Source organism: Malaclemys terrapin, chromosome 13 (genome assembly GCF_027887155.1).
Source record: "Malaclemys terrapin pileata isolate rMalTer1 chromosome 13, rMalTer1.hap1, whole genome shotgun sequence".
NCBI lineage: Eukaryota > Metazoa > Chordata > Testudines > Emydidae > Malaclemys > Malaclemys terrapin.
In genome coordinates, this window is record NC_071517.1 from 33,054,027 (window position 1) to 33,063,708 (window position 9,682).

The window sequence follows — 9,682 nt, forward strand, 5'->3', positions numbered from 1 at the left end:
ATTTGGTTGAAGTAGTCTCTTTTATTGGACCAACTTCTGTTGGTAAAGAACTTGAAGAAGAGCTCTGTGGAGCTCAAGAGCTAGTCTCTTTACCAACAGAAGTTGGTCCAATAAAAGGAATTACCTCACCCACCCTGTCTCCCTCTTACTTATGCCTTTCCGTGACTTCACTTGTCTCTTTTCCATGTTAAGGGTAAGAGAAAGCTCAACTTTCTACTGCCGTTTATTTCTTTTTGCCTAATTGGCTCCATTCGCTGGTCAGATTTCCTTTTCCTAGAACCTGCCTTCTCTTCTCTAGCTTCTCCTCCATCATTCAAAAATGCCCAAGTCCTTCAGGACTAGAAAGTATCTTCACTTTCTGAACCTCTTCTATAGTTCTTCGTTTAGACGAGTCTTTTCAATTTCAGCTTTACCCCCACAGCCCAAACGCACACACAGGATCTCTGAAGAAGCCTAAGTGGTGCTCCAGAATTTGCATTCTGTGGATTAGTAAATAAGACACTTTCAGAATCATGGGATCCCTTTCCCTTCCAACATACCACCTCCCAACGGATTCATCCTCAGATAAAATCTATCTAGTGTAGAATGGCAAATCAGTTTTCAATACAAGTCCATATTTGTTTCTCTAATTAAAATCTACCAAAGATAGAGATGGGTTCCTGAAATCATATTTTTTTAAACTGGCAGGAACTGAGGAAACAAAGGAAAATAGGAGATTTGGTTCACTGAAGAACTAAGCTACCTTGAGTACCTTTAAATGTACAGACTTTTTTTTTGTACTTTTAATTTTAATGCACAATTTCCCTGTCTTTTTAGTGCTTTAAAAGTCCAATAGTCATGAAAGAATCTTATAATCTTATATCTGCAATTCCTAATTCTTTCTTTCTTTCTTTCTTTCTTTCTTTCTTTCTTTCTTTCTTTCTTTCTTCCTTTCTTCCTTTCTCCCTCCATTGTTCTTACAGGGCCTTTAATACATTATGGGACCACATTAGAATAAAGCAGTGATGTTACAGGCATTACAGATTGGAACCAGCAAAAGGATAGTGATGTCCAGGCATTTTCAAATTTAGCTTTGATTTAATTATTTCATTTCATTTTGTTTGTTTGAATTAACTTTCTGTTTTTGATTGTTTGTTTTGTTGGGGTATGAGAGGGTTGGGTTTTCTTTATATGGATTTTTATTTATATGGATAATAAGGATTCAGTGCAAAGTCAGTCACTGTCACACTTATAAGAGCAATTTGTTTTTGCATAACATAGTAGAAGCTTTGAAACGAACTTTTGTTAAGCTGTTATTGTCACAATGGCTTACCAGTTTTCTTACCAAAGTGGACAAGAGCTACTAGTACTGTATTCTATCTAGCCTGTCATTTTTTGAAGTCAAATTACTGTAAATTTGCATCTTCCACGAGTCTACTAGTTACAATATTGTCTGCCTAGAGTACATTATCCTATTTTATCACAGCTGGTGCTAACTGTCGTTTACAACATAAATCCACTCAAAAACATCACAACTATTTTTTCTTTTGGGCAGGAATAAACTATGTTCTTGGAGTTGATGTGCTTTATGTTGAAGAAAAATGCACCAGTTTCATAGTCTTTGTATTTATATAATGCCCTACTATAGCTACAAATTTGTTCACTCTATCTATCTATCTATCTATCTATCTATCTATCTATCTATCTATCTAATCCACTCCTCCTTCACCCCAACAAAACAAAACAAACAAAAAGAAAATTCATTATGTGGAGTTAAATTTGAAATTGCAAGGACATCATTCTCTTTTTACTGATAGATAGATAGATAGATAGATAGATAGATAGATAGATAGATAGATAGATAGATAAACTTGCAGTATACATATAGATAAACTACAAGACCTTCATTTCTTAGTCTTCAGGGCATAAGCTCCTCAGAATGTATCACCTCCAAAATTGTCCTTAGAGTTTTTCCTCTGATTGATTTGGGGATTTAAAGGGTTACAAACACAGAAGTCTCAGTCTTCCAGATTCCACAGAGCGAAGCCAGCAAAATGCCACTTGGACACTCAATAACCAAGAGGTCTTCTTGTTCCCTGAGGCTGCCCCCTAGAACCTGGGGCCTAAGTCACCCTGCTGGGAACTTTCAGGGCACCTGGGACCCAATTCATGCCTTAAGCAGACATTACTCAAACTCTTGGTCATTGGTGTCCCCATCACATCAACAATCAGAGGATTTCCAACGAGAATAAAATATACTAGGATGCCTGACACTTAAAAAAAAAAAAAAAAAAAAAGGTCAAATTAAACCTGTCAGTCACACTAAGGAGCTGGGTCTAGTCCAATAAAGTGAAGGGTAGAAAGAATCTCTCAACTAAAGATAGTATAACATGATAACTATCAGGGCAACTTGCCAACAGACAGTTACTTGAGCCCATGTGCTTACATCTGTGCTTAGCTGTAAGCCCAGGAATGGAGGGTGGCATAAGAAGAGGGATCGAAGTAATAACAACAATAAGAAGACGTGGAGGGGGTAGAGAAGAAGGGGGGGGGGGGAAGGCTATTTAGAATGTGGGTGAGTGGAGGATAGTGGATAGCGTAGGGGGCATGTGAAACACAGAGTGTGAATGGATTGGCTGCAGATAATGGTGAAAAGGAGAGGAATTTCTCCCAATTTTTCGTTTAGTTACCATTTAGCAAAATCATTCAGGTATTAAACTAGTTTGCCATTGATATTTTAGATAATTTCTACTGGAGGGGAGAAAGAGAGAGACCCAGGATGAGAGTGGATATCACTCAGTTCTGGAGGAAAACCTGTAGTAGTAGTAGTAGTATAATAAGTATCAGGGGGTAGCCGTGTTAGTCTGTATCTACAAAAACAACAAAGAGTCTGGTGGCACCTTAAAGACTAACAGATTTATTTGGGCATAAGCTTTCGTGAGTAAAAACCTCACTTCTTCGGATGCATAGAGTGAAAGCTACAGATGCAGGCATTATATACAGACACATGGAGAGCAGGGAGTTACTTCACAAGTGGCGAACCAGTGTTGACAAGGCCAATTCAATCAGGGTGGATGTAGTCCACATAATATAATAATAACACATTACTATCATTTTATTTGTCTGCTCTCTCTTCTTCTTCTTTTAAATACAGCCAGGTAATAATTATGTCAAAAGACAGATCACTGCCCTTCTAGTTCAATAGTAAGCTCCCAGATCTGAAGGAATGTAACTATGGGTTAACAAGGAAATCCTTTATTTGCGTCAGTTGTTTGGTTTTCTTTGTGTGCCAATTTTTGTGCCAATCTGCCTTATACACGAGCAGGGGTATAGGCAGCAGAGGTTTGACATTAAAAGAAGAGTAATAAATGGATGTTGTAATTAGAACTATACTTTTTTCAATTGTGCATGAAAATAATAGATAATTTTCCAGCAGTGCGGAGAGCACTATAACAAGGAAAGAGGTACACACAAGCACAAGCTTTCACTGAGGTAGCGTGGCCGAGCGGTCTAAGGCGCTGGATTAAGGCTCCAGTCTCTTCGGGGGCGTGGGTTCGAATCCCACCGCTGCCAGAAAACTTTTATACCTTTCCCTCAGGTTCCAATTTTTTAAATAGCTAAGTGGAGACTTTTAATTTCGCGGTGCTAATTAGCAGCTATGCTTTTGCACTTGCCTGATAGCCCCCTCCCATAAAACACTGACCTTAACTGAACAGAGGGTCAGTTTTCAGGAAGGTCCTGTTTGTAGACGGTTTTCACATCTCTAAAAATAACCGAAGTGGAATATCCCTCTGCATGACAGCTGTGGATTTAGTCTCCAGCCCAGAGAGCACAGCCAGCAACTATTCAGGACATTAGCAGGGGGATCTGTAGGTATCCTTGCAAAGCTGCTCTGTCTGTCACTTCTTCATGACAAAAGGGGCTTGCAAATTAGGAGAATGTGGATCTCAAATCAGCCAATGCTCCCTCCCTTTGGCATTATAGGCAAAGCAATTCACTGCAAGATAAATGCACCAGGGATGACTGAGTTTTACTTGTCCACCCCCCAAAATATCTAAATAGAAGTTGCCAGGATTTATGTAGTTGGTGTGTCAGTCACAGGATATTAGAGAGACGAGAATCAGCGGATGTGCGACAAGCGTTTAGCCTTAATCTTCTCCAAAACAGGCTTCTATTTAACCTACTTTGGAAACACTACCCTATGACACAATATTCACCACATCAAAATCATTGGGTTTGTTTCTGCCCGGTTTCGAACCGGGGACCTTTCGCGTGTTAGGCGAACGTGATAACCACTACACTACAGAAACACATATAAGACGGGGGTGCTCTCGGGTTGTCTAGATATTTCTAATCAATCAGCAGTGCTGCTCTGCTGATGTCTTCATGCCAATGTACTGGTTTTTCTTAATCAGTGGTTTTGTGATTACAGATGGTTGTGACTGTATGTGTGTTTGTGTATGGTGAAACTGTGTGTCCACAAATGCCCCCTAACTAACTGCTGTGATATTTGTCAGCTTATGCTCTAATACATTTGTTAGTCTCTAAGGTGCCACAAGTACTCCTGTTCTTTTTGTGATATTTGTAAATGTGTGTGTGAGCGCAAGATTGTGTGGTTTGTTTGTGAATGTGCACATACATACATGAAGCTTTGTGAATACTTATGTATGACAATGCTTCTGTTTGTGTATGTGTGTTCATTTTAAACGTGTGCATACATGTGTAAGTTCATGTGATTTATGTGCCTATTTATGATTTAGCTTTTTGAAAAATGTCTCATGTCTCGTTTGTGTTTCTTAATCTGTGGATTATACCTTCCTGTGTATTTATGAATGATTGTGATGTCTATGTCTCTGACAGCTGTGTGCACACCTCCGCGTGCGATTTTTGTGTAGGCATGCATGTGTGATTTTTGTATTTTCATGTGTGTTGATGAATATGACAGTTTTAGGATTACTATTATCCTCTACTACAGGGGTGGGCAAACTATGGCCCGCGGGACGCTTCAGGCCGTGGGACGTTTTTAACTAGCCGTCGAGCTCCGGCCGGGGGAGCGGGGCCGCGGGATTGCTGCGCTCCGTCCGGGGCTCTGGCCTGGGGAGCGGAACCGGGGATTCGCTGCGCTCCGGCCGCGGGAATGGGACCGGGGGCTTCCGCGCTGTGCCTGGCGCTCCGGCCGGGGGAGCGGGACCGGGGACTTGCTGCGCTCTGTCAGTTGTGTGATCTGCCCGTTGTGTGATTTGTGTGCCTGCACCTCTATGAGCTTAATTAGGCTCTGCAGGTCTCCATTAAAGCAACCCAAATTCCTCCCTCCTTCCCGTACCAAGCAGCCCGGTAAGGCACCCTCGTACCCCTTTCCCAAAAATAACCCTGCTACTGACTGTGCTCCTCTTTAACCCCCCCCCCCGTTTAACTCTTTGCCAGGAGCCCTGAAAACAATTCCCACCGCCCGCGAATTCCCTTCTTACAGCGCTCCCCCCAGGAAACCCCAGTTGTTTCCCATCCTGGCAGCCCCGCCCCCCCAGTCCCCTGATTCCATGCCCTGCTATTATGCCACTTCTAGCTTTTCAAACCCCCCCCCCCCCTTGGGGAGCTATCAGTCCCTTGGGTGACTTGCAGGGAGCCCTGCACTGCGGCGTACATGTCACCCTGGGTTACCCTATAGGGAATGTTTTCTTTACAGCCTCCTGACATCGCTTCTTGACCCCCCTTGATCTCTTCTTCCCCACTTCCCCATCAGCTTGGTTCTCCCAGGTTAACTCCTCCCCTGTTTGTTTTATTTTCCTTCCTGCTATTCCGTTCAATCCCTTTGCGTGCTGCCTGGCTCAGCAAAAACTCATCAAACCATGTGGCAAATTTCCAACCCCAAAGCGAAGCAGCCACTGCAACAGTACAAGCTAAGGACGTCACTGCCCGGTCCCTGTGCATTTGTACAGCTCACCTCGAGAAAAGATCTCCTACACGGTAGAATTAAGTCAGGGCATATTTTGTGCTGCCCAGAGGCAAACTGTTGAATGTTTTTTAGAATGCCAATAATTATTTTAAAAAATAAAAACAAGGGCTCGTCCGGGATTTGAACCCGGGACCTCTCGCACCCAAAGCGAGAATCATACCCCTAGACCAACGAGCCATATAGACAAACTGCGGCTGAGTAAGTACTTGAGAGCTGTGCTTAGGTAACGTATTGCATGAGGGTTTTGCTTTTTCAGAATCATTCACACTTTTCTTCCATTCTCTTGCTCCAATTCGCTTTCGTCTCCCTCTGTCAACACTTCAGCGCCCAGTTCTGCTCAAGGATTCAGCTTTCAACGAGAGATAATTGACTTTAATTCATTTTTCCCCTTTAATCCCTTCCCCGCTCCAGTCATTCATTCTTTCTTTCCAACAACATAAGTGAAAAACTTATCACCCGTCTGATCTGCCAGTGGTTCCTAAAGTTCTGGTAACAGCTGTAGAGAGTAGCAGATTTTTATCCTACTGATTTCCCTTTCTCCCTCCCATTTTTTTTTTTTTTTTTGTAATGTAAATTGAGGCAGCAACTGCTTCCAGTTAAAAACCTTCTTCCAAAGGAAAAGGGATTATAAGGTACTACTTTTTAAAATCCATGATTGCAGGTGCTTAGATGATCCCACATTATATCTCTCTAGCCTTTCTAAGAATTTACCATTTGCAGTGTTGCCCCACGGATATTAGAGTGACAAGATGGGTGAGGTAACATCTCTTGTTGGGCCAACTTCTGTTGGTGAAAGTGACCTGAAGAATAGCATTGCTTCAAAGTTTATCTAGTCACTTTGCTTGTTAACTGGTGGTTCATCAAGACACCGGTTGACATTTGAAAAAAGTCAAGGAATGTGACTGATTTCCTGGAAAGCGAGATAAAAGCTTTTGTTGATATAAATAAATAATTTTTAAAAATGAAATGAAGAGAGAAAAAAAAGACAACACTAGGCCCCAGCGAGATTTGAACTCGCGACCCCTGGTTTACAAGACCAGTGCTCTAACCCCTGAGCTATGGAGCCTGCAGCTGAAAAACCTTCTTCTCGATTGCCCAGAATGGTAAAGATCTTTTGACCTGTGCTTTGTTCAGAACCTGGATCAATGTTCTGACCCCAATTAAAAGTATCTTGATTCACCAGGAGTCAATAGCAATGTAAGGAGTGTGATCACTGCACCTCGATTTGCATAAAAAGTCTCCTTTGGATCGTCCTCCAAGCGCTGCAGCCAGCTTTAAGAAACAAACAGGAAAAGGGACTCGCCACATGCACACTGCTGGCCAGCTGGTCCTATCCCTGGAAAACATGTGTGGTAACGCTACCACCTGCTGTACTGAATATGTATTGCACCCTGAAGATTGTCTAAGTTAAATACAGTTTGCCAGAAGTGGAAATCAATAGTTTTCAGTGTTGCTGTGTGTTCACTGCACTTCATTTGCATACAACAAATGCAGCAGATCATATGTCATCCCATTAATTGCTTGGCACTTTTTCTTTTTTTTTTTCCATAGCACTAACCAAACTTTGATTAAAGAATGTATTAAATGGATTAGATGTATTAAATTGGTGATGGGATAATGCCATTGTGATAGCCAGGAATAAAATCCAGGATCCTGTTTCCCACTCCCCTTTTCTAACCCATATACAATACTGCCTCTGCCTAGATGTTTGCTGCATATACATGATGTAATCAATGGCATCCAACATGGAATGCACTTGCATTTCTACATTATGCAATAATGAGAAGCAATATACTCTGAGTACTGTAATATACTCTAAGAACTCTGTCTGAGTTCTATCACATCAGAAGAACCAGAAGTTGAATAGTATTATATAGAATTTACATTACAGTAGATTTAAAAAAAAACAGGATCAGGACCCATGTGTGCTGGGTGCACTGTACCTCACTGAGAGCCTTTACTTGATGCAAAGAAGAAGAATCAAGTCCACAAAATCCATGCAGTTATTTCATCTCGCTCCCCTTTCTTGTAGACGAGCACCATCATAGACTTCTTCCAGGAGCTGGGAGTACAGAGGAACTGTTTGCATTTGTTGAAAATGGCAGTTAGTACCAGGCAGCCAGGGTCTCATTTCTTCAGGAAGTTGTAGCAAATGCCATCTTTCTCCTGAAATAGCATGACTCTGGGCAGGTAGCTGGGGCTTTGGCACAACATCCAGTATACATAGGTGCCGACTTCTGCTCCCGCCGTGGGTGCTCAACCTGCCTCTGCCCCCAGCCATGCCCACACTCTACCCCTTCCATGAGGCCCGGCCCCTGCCCCACCCCCTCCCACCTCTGCCCCACCCCCATTCCAACCCCTTCCCCAAAGTCCCTGCCCCAACTCCGCCCCCTCCCTGCCTCTATTCCGACTACTTTCCCAAATCCCCGGCCCGGCCCCGCCTCTTCCCTGCCTCCTCCCCTGAGCGCACCACATTCCCGCTCCTCCCCCACTCTCCTGGAGCAGCCAAACAGCTGTTTGGCAGCAGCAGGGCGGGAAGCGCTGGGAGGTAGGCAGAGGAGGCGGCGGTGGCGGTGGGGGGGAGGGGAGGGGAGGGAAGCTTGGCTGCCGGTGGGTGCAGAGCACCCACTAATTTTTCCCCATAGGTGCTCCGGGGCTGGAGCACCCACAGAGTCGGCGCCTATGCCAGTATCAGCAGACTGGTGATAAGATCACAAGCATTGGCAACCTTGGGAACTCCAACTCATTGCTTTCCACTTGAGAAGAGCTTCAATGCTCATTGGATTCACGCTTCGCTAATAGACTTTCTGGATATCAGTAATGAGTGAAAAATCATTGTAAACATTATCATTGCCAGTCTCTTCTCAATTGGCCTTTGTTTTGAATGACTTTGTCCAATTCTGTCCCATACGTCTCTCTGTAGTCACAGAGCTTGTCTAAGGTTATTGGGCCTTGTTCTTATTTTGGTTTTTAGTCAAGTTCTTCATCTCTCTAGTACAGAATGATGATGATCTTTTGACCTGTGCTTTGCTCAGATTGTAATCAATGTTCCGAACCCAACAAAACGTATCCTTATTCACCAGGAGTTGATGGAAATATACGGAGAGTGATCTTTGCACCTAAATACACATAAAAAACATTTGTTGGATCTTCCTCCATGCTCTTCAGCCAGCTTTAAAAAAGAAACAAGAAAAGGGACTTACGCCAGCTGCAGTCGGCCCACCAGCTGGGTCTTTCCTTGGAAAAAATAAGTGGAAATGCTACAAGCTGCTGCACTGAGTGTGTTTTGCACCCTGGAGGTTGGTTAAGTTAAATATATCTCCCCAGAAGTGGAAATTAATAGTTAATTAATGCATTAATTGGTGAGAGATTATGTCATTGTGATAGCCAGGAATGGAATCCAGGATCCTGTTTCCAAGTCCCCTTTTCTAATCCATACACAATACTGCCTTTGCCTAGATGTTTGCTGCATACGCATGGTTTACTCAGTGGCATCCTTCATGGCATGCACTCACATTTTTACATTGTGCAATAATGAGAAGCAATATGCTCTGTCAGATTCATTTAGGATTTTATATCATGCTGATCACTCAAAATAAACCTGAATAACACTTTTCTGAGGGACCAAAAATTGAAATTAATACCATTCCCCACCTCCCTAATTTTCATTCATCTCTGCTCTCCTTGGCTCTAGCTAGCACCAGTGTGACAACCACAGAAATACTATGAAAGATAATATTCCCCTATCTG

At 42.8% G+C, this 9,682-nt stretch overlaps 4 non-coding genes across 4 annotated transcripts; 1 reads left to right on the forward strand and 3 right to left on the reverse strand.

The window, feature by feature from the left end:
* Nucleotides 1-3,470: 3,470 nt before the first annotated feature.
* Nucleotides 3,471-3,552, forward strand: TRNAL-AAG (transfer RNA leucine (anticodon AAG)). Its single transcript has one exon. It is a non-coding gene; the product is annotated as a tRNA-Leu (tRNA).
* A 664-nt stretch (nucleotides 3,553-4,216) lies between these two features.
* Nucleotides 4,217-4,289, reverse strand: TRNAV-AAC (transfer RNA valine (anticodon AAC)). The gene has a single exon. It is a non-coding gene; the product is annotated as a tRNA-Val (tRNA).
* A 1,748-nt stretch (nucleotides 4,290-6,037) lies between these two features.
* Nucleotides 6,038-6,109, reverse strand: TRNAP-UGG (transfer RNA proline (anticodon UGG)). Its single transcript has one exon. It is a non-coding gene; the product is annotated as a tRNA-Pro (tRNA).
* Nucleotides 6,110-6,925: 816 nt separating this feature from the next.
* TRNAT-UGU (transfer RNA threonine (anticodon UGU)) lies at nucleotides 6,926-6,998 on the reverse strand. Its single transcript has one exon. It is a non-coding gene; the product is annotated as a tRNA-Thr (tRNA).
* Nucleotides 6,999-9,682: the final 2,684 nt, after the last annotated feature.